Source organism: Meles meles, chromosome 15 (assembly GCF_922984935.1).
Source record: "Meles meles chromosome 15, mMelMel3.1 paternal haplotype, whole genome shotgun sequence".
Lineage (NCBI taxonomy): Eukaryota > Metazoa > Chordata > Mammalia > Carnivora > Mustelidae > Meles > Meles meles.
Genome location: NC_060080.1, coordinates 4,360,422 through 4,374,409, shown reverse-complemented (window position 1 = coordinate 4,374,409; position 13,988 = coordinate 4,360,422).

The window sequence follows — 13,988 nt, the reverse complement described above, 5'->3', positions numbered from 1 at the left end:
TAGCTACTGAAGGAGTGTGGGATAAGGCTCTGTCCTATGGTAGAAGATATCTTTGTGTCTACAGTATTGACGGAAGTAATTATATCAAGTCATTAATTCTAAGCACATTACGGAAATTTCTGGGACCTCTAAAAGGAACCAATAGCAACGTTCCCTCATACCCTTTCTCTCCTTCTCCTGCTCCTTTTTCTCATGATGAGGACTAAAATATTATCCTCTGTTAAAAAGAAACAAGAAGTCCTAAATGGGGTCATTTGCCCCCACGGAAGGAAACCAAGACCTGATTACTCGTCCAGCCTCTCCCATAAGCGTGACCTTTTATTTTATTCTTTTCATCTGTGATTTAGTTTTTTTATTATCTTTTAAAAAATATTTTATTTATTAATTTGATAGAGAGAGAGAGAAAGAGAACAGAAGCAGGGAGATCGGCAGAGGGAGAGGGAGAAGCACACTCCCCACTGAGCAGGGAGCCGGATGCGAGGTTCAATCCCAGGACTCTTGGATCAAGACCTGAGCCGAAGGCAGCTGCTCAACTGACTGAACCACCCAGGCAGCGCTTGTTTTTAATTATCTTAAGCCTTATCACATAATTTATAAATTCGTACTGATGGTACATTTCCTCTACTTTAATGCTGCCAACAAGCTGGCAAAAGCACCATTACCAATCATACGTATATGGTAATTCTGCAGTTGTGTTTTTGGACAGCTGTTTAGAGGACAATCCTGAATTGTAACTTAGGCTGACTTAGTAAAGAATCCACCAGCCAAGTTGGCCACTATATGTTGTCTCACTGAGTTTTAAAATCATCTGACCTTGGGCACCTGGGTGGCTCAGTGGGTTAAGCCTCTGCCTTTGGCTCAGGTCATGATCTCAGGGTCCTGGGATCGGGCCCCACATCGGGCTCTCTGCTCAGCAGGGAGCCTGCTTCCCTCTCTCTCTCTCTGCCTGCCCGTCTGCCTACTTGTGATCTCTGTCTGTCAAATAAATGAATAAAATCTTAAAAAAAAAGCATCTGACCTTAAATATCATCTATAAAATGTGAGAAATGTTAAATATTCTTTATTTACTATTATCTATATGCCTTTCATCAAGCAAGAGGCAACATTTTAAGTGCAGGGAATTTTACCTGAATTGGCACAGTTAAGGGGCGCCTGGGTGGCTCAGTCAGTTAAGTGTCTGCCTTCAGCTCAGGTCATAATCTCGGGGTCCTGGGATCAAGCCCCATGTAGGGCTCTCTGCCCAGTGGGGAATCTGCTTCTTTTTCTCTCCATCTGTGCTCTCCCTCTCTCTCTTTTTCAGATAAATAAATAATAAATAAATAAAATCTTTTTAAAAAAAAGGGCATAGTTAAGACCAAAAAGATAAAGTGGACTTTGCCAACTTTTCCTCAACCTTTGCCTTTAACAGGCTAAGGAGTCAACTTGAAACACAGCTGAGTCTTGCTGTTCTGTGAGACAGTGAAGGGAGTTCCTCAGTATTTAAATATGTTAATATGACCAGTTATGTAAATCTAAATATAAACCAAGGTCCTACAGGTTGAGAGATGGCATCAACCATCTGCAGGAAAAGTGGAACATTAAGAACTGATTCCAAATGTATCTTTAAAGGGGAAACAGAAACAGCACTTGCTAAACCAGAATTCCTATCAAGTTCCAAACGCCAGTCACGTGCATTTAGCCACAAGGCAATCTTATCTAAATCAGGACTGTCCTAAAGAAATGTTCTATCAGCCACTCACGGTCTGAATTCTGGTGTAGGAGATCGATTGAACTAGGGCACACATCAAAAATCCTCACAGACATTTTGTTTTGTAATAAATAAGGCAATGGCCAACGGTGACTCCTTACTTGCCTTTTTGAGATGTCATCATCTTCTTTCCCCACGTCTTCTTACTGCCAGCGAAGCTCACTTCTGTTCCCAGGAGGCTCTTCTTGGGGTTGCCCAATACTGCTGACCAGTGTCCTCTCTCCCCGGGCGAGGCTCTTGTTCTGCTGACATCCCTGAGCAGATGCAGGGGCCTGGCCTGACTTTTGCCCAAATGGACCCTGGAGATTTGGCAGGTCTTGTGTTTGCTCTGACTCTCTGTTCAACAGCGTGACACAGAGCCCAGTGCTGAACAGCGTCTCTTTCTTGCCCTTCTCAACACCACCCGCTTTTCAATTGCTCCTTCGTCATGTGCAAAACGAAGGTGCACGCTCACAAGTCAGACGTCAGACGTCCTTCTGAAAGGTTCTGATCGGCTCTGGTGAGGCCATCTGCAGGATAAAATTCCTGCTGCTCCTTCTTCCCTGAAAAGGAGATGTCCTGGCCTGACACAAGCCCTTCTTTTCTCCTGCTGCGGGGTTCTTGCCCACCGTCCCTCCTGCAAACACTTTCCCTGTGTACAGCCGCTGGGGTGACTCCCAGCTGCTGGATGGGGTGCTGCCCGACTCAGGAATTTCTCAGTAAAGCTAGTTGGGTCTTCAGATTTACTTGGGTGGAGTATTTGTGCATGTGTGTGTGTGTGTGTGTGTGTGTGTGTTTTAAACACCGTAAATATCACCTGGACTCACTAATTCAAATCCATCTTCTCAGAATTACACGTGCTCTTTCGAACTTCAGGTATTTGAAGACGGCAAAGAGACAGACTTCATCAGCATCATGAAACAAAACACAGCTGGTTACCTCATCAATTTGAAACTGTAAAATGCACACAGTAAGAAGTTAGTCTGAAAGGGGCCCCTGAGTGGCTCAGTCAGTTAAGCAGCTGACTCTTGATTTCAGTTCAGGTCTTGATCTCAGGGTCGCGGGTTCAGGCTCCACACTGGGCTCCACACTGGGCTCCACACTGGGCTTGGAGCCTATGTAAAATAAGAGCGAAGTTAGTGTGAGAGTTTTGATTTATTAATTGTCCTTACATCAAATTGTCCCCAGAATGCCAGCACCGTGCCCACCCACAAGTTCCTGGAGAGAACTTTCTGCACAAGGGAGTTGAGGAAGGCAACGTAACCCTTTATTCTTAGCTAGCTCTCTGGGACCAAACTTTAGTACAGAACAGAGAAAACTGGACTGGATATTGTGAATAATTTTGTCTTCCTTTCATTTATTTAAAAAACACACATTTTTGTAACCAAAAATGGAATATTTGCTGCTCAGAGTTTGTTGCTGTGCTCTTTAGAATCAAGTGTTTTTACCATAAATACTGTAAAATATAAGCCTTTGAAAGTGTCCCCTCAACCGTCTGTCTGTTTAAATATAATGCATTTGCTATATGTTTACATTTGTTGCATTCACAAAGGTGTTCATAATGCTTATGAGGTTGTATATTTGTTAAATTGATTAAATTACACTTTGTGCCTTGCCTTTATTGTATAGAACTTATGTTTTGAGACAGAGACACACACACATACACACACAAAGATAGAGAGAGAGAGAGAGAGAGGGAGGGAGGGAGGCAGAGAGAGAGAGAGAGAGAGAGAGGGAGAATTGTATGAGACCTGGTGGTTATTTGCATTCTTTGGGGTTTTGAGCCATATTTTTCCCTCCTTCGCGTGTTATGTGGCTGTTCTAGCCATGCAACGCTACTGGGAGTCTAGGGAAGGATTCTGGCCCTGTCCTCAATACCTCCAAGTCTGAGAAAGCGAGGAGCCCTGTGCTTACGGACGGATGTGAAGATACAAGACCTTGAGCGCTCACAAGCAGAATATGGAGAGGACTTCAGAGAAGCTAATTCTCCTGAATGAGGATCAGGTTGCCACATCCCTCCTCCTGTGATGCTGGTAAAGATGGTGGGGAGGGTTCTGAGATGGGAGGAATCGTGGGAAGTGTCCCAAAGGGGAAAAAGACTTACACATGACTGATGTCCTGTCCTGAATAAATACACCCACCTTTGAGCAGCGGGGTCTTCACGTTGCCGGCTTCCCAGCTGCTCTTCAGCAACACTAGGTGAGGGTCTCTGCCAGCAGACTGGCCCTGGCCTCCTAGAGCTGCCCTACCCTCCGGATCCAGTGACTCTAGCTGGTGGCCAGGATGTAGAATGGGAACTTATTTTTCTTCCTTAGTGATAAAGAAGACATTGAAAGACATCTGCAGACATGCAAAGAATCGGACACTGTTAATGATTCAGAATAAAATCCTTTTGAAAGGAGGTAGTGAAAAGACTTGAAGGTAATAAAGACCCCAGCTCAGGATGCTGTCGATGGTGCAGTGGACACATGTCCAAAGCTGAGACTGAGAGCCCTGGAACTCTCAAAATGTAGCTATCTCACTTTGATGGTTTTCTTAATTTCTAGGCTCTAACGTTTTTTGGTGGTTGGGTTGTCCTCACTGTCCTTTTCCTTCTCTGGCTCTTCTCCTCCTCCTTTGCCATTCCATCCTCCTTCCCCCATTCCTAAAAGATGAAGTCATTCTGCTTGTCCCTGTAGCTTCCTCTCGATCCTTTCTTTCTGATGACCTCATACATGTCTGCAACCTTAACTGGGATGAAGGGAGCCCTGCATTGCTGGTCCCACATTTATGTCTCCAGTGGTCCCTGTGAACTCCAGGCTCCTACCTCCAGCCTCTCTTGAGTCTCCAAGGTCACCATGCAGCCAATTTCCCGGCTCCAGACTTGACAGATACCCTTAGAATTTCTCTCTCTCTCTCCCTCCCCCCCCCATTATCTATAGTCCAAAATCAAGTTCTGCTGTTCCACCATCAAAATGAGCCCCATGTTAAGAACATATCCCCATCTCTACAGCTGGCGTCCTAGTCAAGCTGTTATCACCTCTTGTCTGATGACTGCGGTACTGTAGTAACTGGTGTTCCTGTTCTCACTGCTCCCACTCTTCCTCACTTCCAATACTCTGGACCCTCCCCTCAGGAGCATATGAGATGAAATCATCTGTTTTCAGATCCAGGGAAATGTATGACACCACTTCTCTCCAACCCTCTATTGGCTTTCCCTTGCAATCAGAGTATAAGCTAAACACTTCTTCGTGGTGTGGGGACCTGCCTTCTGCCTTCTTGGCCACCTTCTACTTCTTCTACTTCCCTCCTGGCCTGCAGCACAGCCTCTGGGATGCTCTGCAGGGTACGCTTGTCAGTTTCCAGGCCTTTAGAGGAAAGGCTTTCCTGGACCCCAAGCTCTGGATCTACTTTTTCCTTTCGGTTCTCAGACCTCAAGTGTGTATGGAAAGCTCTGTTGACCCCTCTTAGTGTAGCCGGTTCCTGCCCCCACTTGTTATGCTTCCATTTATTCCATTTGTCAACAGAAGAGATTCTTCTTGATTTATGTTTGTATTAGTTAATTATCTGTTTTCCCATAAAAATGCAAAACCTGTCAACACAAAATCTGTGTCTGACTCACTCACTGTTGTGGACCTTGCTGGGCACAAAGCTGGCTTTAAAGGGTGGATGAATGAATGCACTGATCAATGAATGAAGTAGGATCGTAGAGTTGGGTGATCTCTGAAAGCCTACGCGGTGCTTGTGACATACGGGCATGCACAGAGCTGCCATTTCTTCATTAAAGAGAGGAGCTGTGCCTTTAGTGTGGTTTTTCCTGTCAACACCGCTGATATGACAGGTCCAGATAGGGATGCCTCAGTGCCATGATGTCTGTGGGCAGACTGGAGGATGCTTAAAGCAGAAGATGGGATAAAGGGGCCACAGAGATTGATTTATGAGCTGAATTAAACATAGAGCCCTGCAGAAGGCGGGCAGGAAATACAGTATAAAATCTGGAACATGTACAGAGGCGGGACAGAGATGAATTATTTAGCTCTGTGCACATATTTGTACTTAGGAGACAGAGACATAGGAGACGGAGGCTGAATGGAGCCTTGACCGTTAGACCAGAGGAACTGGCTTCCCAGGACTGTCATGATGGTCCTTTTATTGAGGGACAGAAAAAGCTACCGACAGAAAAGATGGGAATTCGGGTTTGCTACTTCCAGCACTTCCTAGTGAGGTCAATGCTCTGAAAGTCCTTGAAAGAGGAGAAGAACATTCTGGAAAAATGTCATCACATTTCATGTTTACTTGAGTTCCTTATCAATCATCTGGCTCAAACTCAAGTTTGCATGAACCTCAGATTCAGCATAGGCGACCCCAATTTCAGATTACCAAGTTTTTCAGGGGATGAAGTGGGGATGGTAACTTCTCCTGCTTCTACTATGGATCTCCTCATCACTCGGCTTCACCGCAGCACATACATGTGCATGTTCACAAGTTCTGGAGACTTCGACATGGGCATCTTTGCTGGTGGGGGTCATTATTCTGTTGACCACATTGACTAAGGGAGTCTGTGGAGGTGTTGGGGTGGTGTTAAGGCAGAAGGACATCCTTCCTGAGCTTCACAGTTGTGGTTCCGAGCTCTGGGACTCCCCCAGTGACTGGATTCACCTTTTTTTTTTTTTTTAAGCTTTTACTTATTTTTTTTGAAAGAGATGCAAGTAGGCAGAGAGGCAAGCTGAGAGAGAGGGGGAAGCAGGCTCCCCGCTGAGCAGAGAGCCTGATGCGGGACTCAATCCCAGGACCCTGAGATCGTGACCTGAGCTGAAGGCAGAGGCTTTAACCCACTGAGCCACATAGGTGCCCTTGGATTCACTTTTAAACCCATATTGAGTACATATTTGTACTCTGTGCTAGCTGGGGTGCTCAGAATTTTGCACTCATCATATTACATTGTCACACACACACACACACACACACACACACACACACAGCCCAAAAACAAAAGAAAACAAAACACACACACATAAAACAAATGATGGCGGGTTGGGTGAGCCTGGTGGCGGGTATTAAGGAGGACATGTATTGCATGGAGCACTGGGTGTGGTGCATAAACAATAAATCTTGAATCACTGATAAAATAATAAAAAAACCCAACATTCCTATTGCCAACTCCCTGCTGGTCATTCTGTAAAATCCCAAGGGGTAAAATTCTTCTTCTGAGCCAGATACCTGCATGGAAACACGGCACGTGAGGCCCATGTATCATGGCTAAAGTCCCATGTTCTCCACTTACTGTGGTTCCCACTTAGAAATATTAATATTTCAGGGCACCTGAGTGGCTTAGTTGGTTGAGCATCTGCCTTTGGCTCAGGTCATGATCTCAGGGTCCTGGGATCGAGTCCCACAACAGGCTCCCTGCTCAGCAGGGAGTCTGCTTCTCTCTCTCCCTGTGTGGCTCCCCCTGCTTGTGCTCACCCTCTCGCTCTCAAATAAATAAAATCTTTTAAAAATAAATAAGAAAACAAACAAAGAAACAAACACCCCCCCCCCCAATAGCAATGATGGAGCAGTTGGTGTCAGGATCCCAGGAGAAACAAAGGCATGCTCAAATTAGGAGTGTGTGTTTGTGAAGGTACTAATCATCCCTCTGCTGCTGGGTGTAAGTTTGCAGGTCTAGAAGCTGCTTAGCTGCCACCACTCAGAAGGGTGAGACTAGGGACAGACTAGGGACAGACTGTCAGACATTGTGAGGAGAGAAAGTCATGGGTGGGTGCCAGTAGTCTTCCAGGGACTGTCTGTGGCGGGAGGCATCTAGATGATACCTACATGGGCATCACACCAGTAGTTTGAAGGGAAAAACTGACCTAAACACACAGCAAATACACAGAGATCACCTTCCTCTCTTTCTCTGACCTACCAAATCCTACCAGGAGCCGGGGAGGGATGGCCTGGGCTGTGCAGCAGAGTGGACACCTGAGGGGACACGGAGGAACAGACAGGAGACATGGACACACACAGCTTAGAGATGAGAAAAGGGAGAGACAGGAAATTTGAGTCTGTGCCCAAGCTCAATAACCTGTGAGTTTGGCAGCTGGGTCAGAACCCAGGCATTGAGTTCCAGAGCTTTCTTTACTATGACAGATCTCATCAACCATGACGTGTCTCCTTAGCCAACTACCATAACGTAGGGAAGGACGCTGAGAGGTGGTGGGAAGGGCCACTCCCCTGTGGCAAATAGGAAGATGCCGATTGAAAGCCAATAACAAGGGTGCGGAATGAAGAAATAGTTAACGTGTGAGAAAGATCACTTCTGGTGGAAAGGCAATATTCAAAAAGTAGGTGGTAACAAACAGAGGCAAAGGGCAAGTGGAACGCTCATCCTCCAATGCCGTGGCTGCTACCAAGGGCAAAAAAAAAATGTCGAGAAAGGAAATTGGTCTCACAGCTTTGTGGGGCAGCCGCTACCCTAGGCATTGGCCAATGTGTTTTGTTGCTCTGAGTCCTGGTGTTTATGACAAAGGACAAAGGATGGCGGTGGGTTGGCCCTGAAGGACCTCCTTTCCCTAAAACAGGCCCTAGCCGCAGCCTTGTCTTAGATCCTGAGTGGCACCTGTGTGGGGGCACAGAGCACACAGAAATTCGACGGGTAGCCCCTTAGAAATTGCTCGTGATGATTTGGGATTCTAACATGTTCTAATGTTTCTTTAAACAGATTTAAATCTTCCCCCAAACCTCCTCCAAACCGTACACAATGTTAATACAGTTATATCCGGACTACTAATTAAAGATGGGTTTGAAGTGAAAATGTCTAAATAATCTTCTGTAATGTGGTAATTTACTGTGACAGCACCTGCTAGGAGGGGTCTGCGTACCTTGACCTTCAGCTCCTGGATCGTAACTTACATTTTGGTAAAATTGAAACTTAGTTTTTAATTTTGTAAAATTGTGTACTTTTGCTGTGGATGTCATGTAAAAAATTTCATCGTCACGTATCTGCAAGGCAGCAAGCTGGGTGCAGGTGCTCTCCTCCACAGCTCATGAACGTACGAGTGCCTATTCCGCAATGAAGAGGAAATGTCGTGCCCCTACAGCAACAGGGATCTTTCTGCATATTTTATTGTGCTCTTGAGCCTGTTTGTTTAGATTGAAACTATCTCTAATAAGCTGTGTTTGATACGAATATTTGAAAGGATCCATCTAGCTTATCTTCTGCATTAAAGTTCTATCTACGCGCTCTCCCTTCTACTGCATAAGGCAATTTAAGCATTTTCCTGGAGTGATCAATAAAACAGAATTTTAAAAAAGAGGAAAGAATTACAAAGGCGTCTTTGTTCAACTGCTGTAGGCAGATGACTTTCCTTATATAAAGAGAACGTTCCTGGAAGTGGATCTCATTAATTTCAAACAGCATATACATGTACTTTTTTTTTTTTAAAGAAAAAAAAATAGCATTACCCACCTAAGCCAACAACACAACAGCATGGGGTTATTCATGAAGCCATAAATCTCGTTATTCCAATGAGCATCACCAAACACAATACAAGGTGTTCTTCAGCTCACGTTATGAAAGGCAGCACGCAGGGGCAGGCGTGAGGGCTGTCTGAGACCCTCCACTGCGTGACATCTGTTTCCTTTTTAAAAGAACACAGTCGATGGATCTTAAGATTGCAAAAGAATAAAATGCAAACCTGGGTTATATTTCAAGGTGGAAGTCCTCCGTGGACTGAAGATGCCTCCATTTTCGTTGTGATGGTGGTTCTTTTTTTTTTTTTTTTTCCTGGTAAACTTTTTTCCATCACCAGCTGACGCATGGATATATTTATAGTTCCGTTTCATTTAACTATGTTCATTTGCACTGATCTGTGACAGATTTATGCGATCATAGATTCTTGGTGTCACTGTTGTATTATTTATATTTCTATAAATTAAGGCCATTATTACCAAAGATGGCCCCTGACAATAGGATGCAGTCCGTGGAAATAGCATTTAATATTTCCCCAGCCCTGATGAATTCTCTGTGGATTGCATCCTGATGCCGACTAAGAAATCATTGTCTTTGCTGGAAAAAAGGAGGTCTTGAATAATAATAATAATGATAAGTCACTAATGAAAGACAAAAATTTCAGGGCTATTTGTAGACACTGGTTTTTAATCTTCCTAATGATAGCCCTGACGATAAGTAGATGAGAGAGATAATACATGGCTGATAACACCGAAGGAACCCCGCGCCTCTCCCTCCTCACTGCCTGCGATTAGCCTCTAGGACAGATTCACATCATGCATTTTAAATCTTCCTTTTATCTCTCTGTTGGAAGAGGATGTCTCCACGAAGCCATTTTTAAGCAAGAGTTTTATGACAGATGGGGCAGATGAGAACCTTTCTCTCCCTGGCACCCATAAAACAATCAAAGTTAATTGGTGACTTCAGCAAAAAACAGTTTATTTGTGACTGTAGAATACTGCAAATTAATAGTAAGATATAGAGGAGGGGGGTAGAAAAGATGAAGGGAAAATGGTTGCCTCAGACTGCTTTTTAAAAAATCCCTTTATAGAAGCAGCCTGGTTGCAGAAGCTGGGTGCAGCGGGCGGGGCTCCTTGCTGTGTCCCGTCCTGGCTGTGTGACCTGGTGCACATATTCAATGTCCTTGAGCCTTGACTTCTCTGTCTGCGACATTGGGATGCGTATGCGATAGAATTTGAGGGGCTTAAATACAATAAATATATTTCTAAAATATATAAATTTGCCAGTCATCTGTCCAGCATGTGGAAGTACAATGAGCGTCTATTATAGGAAAGCTAGAATTTTCGACAATGAAGCGATTGGATTTACCAGCCTGGAACCTGGAGTGTGTGCAGTCCCATCTCAGGAAAGCAATCTCCACATGGCCTGCATTTTTCTTCCCATTCAGACTAAGCTGCATAAGCTTTCATAGTCAGCAACACTCTCTGGTGTAAATATTGAAAATTTCTCAACATCATACATTGGGAAACCCTCCCCTCAATTTTACGCGTTTGGTGTTTATTAGAGTACCACAAACCATTAAGTGAATTTAGACATAAAACCATGCATGCAGCAAACGGGTCAGGCCGCTGAGTTGACAGAGTGAGGGCCAGTGGGGGTGCAGGCGCTGGTTGCTGAGGGACCCCATGCGTGGATGGGAAAGACCCCGGGGCTTTGGTGTTAGGTCTGACTGTGTCCTAATCCCAGCTCTACTTTTACCCAAAAATGCTAGCTCGCTCTTTCAAGTCTTAGTCTCCTAATTAACAAAATGGGGGCAGATACCTGCCAATGGGTTTCTGAGAGCTGGATGGCAACAATTCCTGAGACAGCTGGCATAAAGCCAGCTGGGCAACGGCACCCGATCTCCTGGGTCTCTTCTACAACCACGAGGCTGCAGAAGGCTCTTGGAGTTACAGGAGACTGGGAAGGAAACGTGAATGCCCAGCAAAGGAAATGGCCAGGCCTAAGGGAAGCCCAGACCCACCAGAGTGTTGTCCGTATCTTGCCTTCACCCAGTCCTAGATGTGGTCCCAGACATGTCGTCTGAGGGGTATCCCTGAGCCCAGCCAGAGGGGCAGCCCGAGTGGGCCTCAGAGAGAATTAGAGAATTAGAGGGACTGGAATCCGTGATGAAATATTTTTGCTGTGGAAATCTGGACCCATCCCCCGAGGCTGGGAGCTCCTTGTTTGAAATCGAAGGTGCGGCGGTCCCTCAGGGGGCACAGCACGTCCTCGGCGACTTGTGCCAACGGTAGGACCTGCCTGGACTCAGAGGCGTCTGAGCGGCACGGTGGTGATTCCACGCTGCGGACCCGTGTTTGAAGGAGGAAAATAACTTGGGAAATATTCCCTACAATTATTTATTTTTCATCTTTACCTATAAAGTTTATTTTAACCTTATGTTCTTCATAATCCAGAACTTATTTCTGTCTTTGGTTGGGATGAGGGCCAGTGGGAGTTTAACGGCCGGGGCACCCACTACGCTCTGGATGGAAAAGACAAGTACAGAACAAGCGAGGGTGGGACGTGCGTCTGAGGGTAAACTTCAGAAGGGTAGATGCATCAGAAGTTAGAAGGTAAACCGCACCTGTTATTTTAATAATTTCATTCCGCTGTATATGGCTGATTGTCGTAGAAGTTTTCTGCATGAGAACCGATCTTGGAAGCTGATGCAGAATTTGCCTTAACATTATGCTCAGAGTCTCATGCATCCTGTGGTTTAACTGGAAATGCGAGAGCTCGTTGGCTTGCCTTTAGTGAGGGCTTGGGGACAAGCCATCTGGTTTGTGCCTAACTTGGTTAAAAATATGATCTTGAAAGAAGTTGCTGTGGCTGATATCGAAGAGGTTACTGCCTATGTTCTCCTCTAGGATTCTGATAGATTCCTGTCTCACGTTGAGGTCTTTTATCCATTTTGAGTTTATCTTTGTGTACGGTGTAAGAGAATGGTCGAGTTTCATTCTTCTACATATCGCTGTCCAGTTTTCCCAGCACCATTTATTGAAGAGACTGTCTTTTTTCCATTGAATACTTTTTCCTGTTTTGTCGAAGATTATTTCACCATAGAGTTGAGGGTCCATATCTGGGCTCTCCACTCTGTTCAGAGAGTCAAGTATCATATGGTTTCACTTATTTGTGGAGCATAACAAAGAACATGGAGGACATGGGGAGATGGAGAGGAGAGGAAGTTGAGAGAAACTGGAAGGGGAGATGAACCATGAGATGCTATGGACTCTGAAAAACAACCAGAGGGTTTTGAAGGGGCGGGGGTGGGGTGGGACTTTGAGGAACCAGGTGGTGGGTCATAGGGAGGGCACGTACTGCATGGAGCACTGGGTGTGATGCCAAAACAATGAACACTGTTATGCTGTAAATAAACAAATAAAAAAAATAAATAAAAATATGATCTTGTGGGGCGCCAGGGTGGCTCAGTGGGTTAAGCCTTTGCCTTCGGCTCAGGTCATGATCCCAGGGTCCTGAGATCAAGCCCTGCATCGGGCTCTCTGCTCAGCAAGGAGCCTGCTTTCCCCCCCTCTATCTGCCTGCCTCTCTGCCTACTTGTGGTCTCTCTCTGTCAAATAAATAAATAAAATCTTTAAAAAATATGATCTTGCAAAAAATGTGCAAGATATCCACCTCAGGCCACTAAGGAAGATCCCCTGAGATCCAGCATATTGTGCTGGGATGATCCCGAAGGAGCAAACCTGACTGCCACAACCCCACCGTACACCTTTGATGGCTCAGTATGTTTGACGCAGCCACTCTTGTCCTCAGCCAGCATCCCGCTCTTCGGACGCAGGCTTTGGATCTCTTCCTGGCACTGTCCATGGAGGCACTGTGGCTCTCGCTCTTGTACCGTCCTGCTTTCCTTCCTCTGCGATCCCTTTCTGCTTCAGGATGCTGGCCCCCGCTGCTCCTGCTCTGACCACTGCCTGTCACCTCATCTTTCCAGAGTCTGAAGCTCAGCTTAACCACCCTGGTTCCAGCTTCATCCTTGGATTAATTAATGGGGCCCCTAATCTTCCAGTTCCCAACACGGGCTTCCCTCACCCCGCAAAGAGTGGCAGATGGTGGGAAGGACATACGGAGCAGGGGAAACGTGATTGGATGTCACCTGTCCTCTACTAAGTCATCCCTTAATTCAAACATTCACCACCACCCTCGACATTGGCTTTCAGAAAATGAGATTCACCAGCCAAGTTCACACAAGCTTACCAGCTATGCTCGCCTTTGAGGTTTTCATTCCTTAATGAGGAATCTCCATCAAGAAAGCCATTCAGGAAGACAGAAAGGAAAATAAACTCATAGTATCACGAATGCATGCAGTTTCCATCTCTGTTTATAAATTTGTTCACGATACCTTACCTATTATTTTCTTTGGCTAGGTTGGGCATTACCGAGTGAGGAGAACACCTCAACAAAACTGTGACTTTAAATTAATAATGCACCTGGAAACACTGATTACACTTTTTTTTTTTTTTTTTGCACATGATTTAAGTACTCCATTTTTGCATTGCTTTTTTTTTATCTCATAGTTTTCTCAAGAGTGAAGAGCCAAGTAAGATAGAAATCGCCGCTTAGGAAGAAAAATGCTGTGTAGGATGGTCTGTGGTGGCCTGGGAGTTACCAGGCTCGAGGGGCCTGGCTCCATGGTGGGGGCCTGCTCAGACAGAGCACAGGGGGAGCTGAGAACGCTCTGAAGTCACCTGTTGTGGGAATGTGACCCCCCCACCCCAAGGATCAATATCATAGCTTTCACTGGAATTTCAGAGCCAACCATGACCTTTGAGG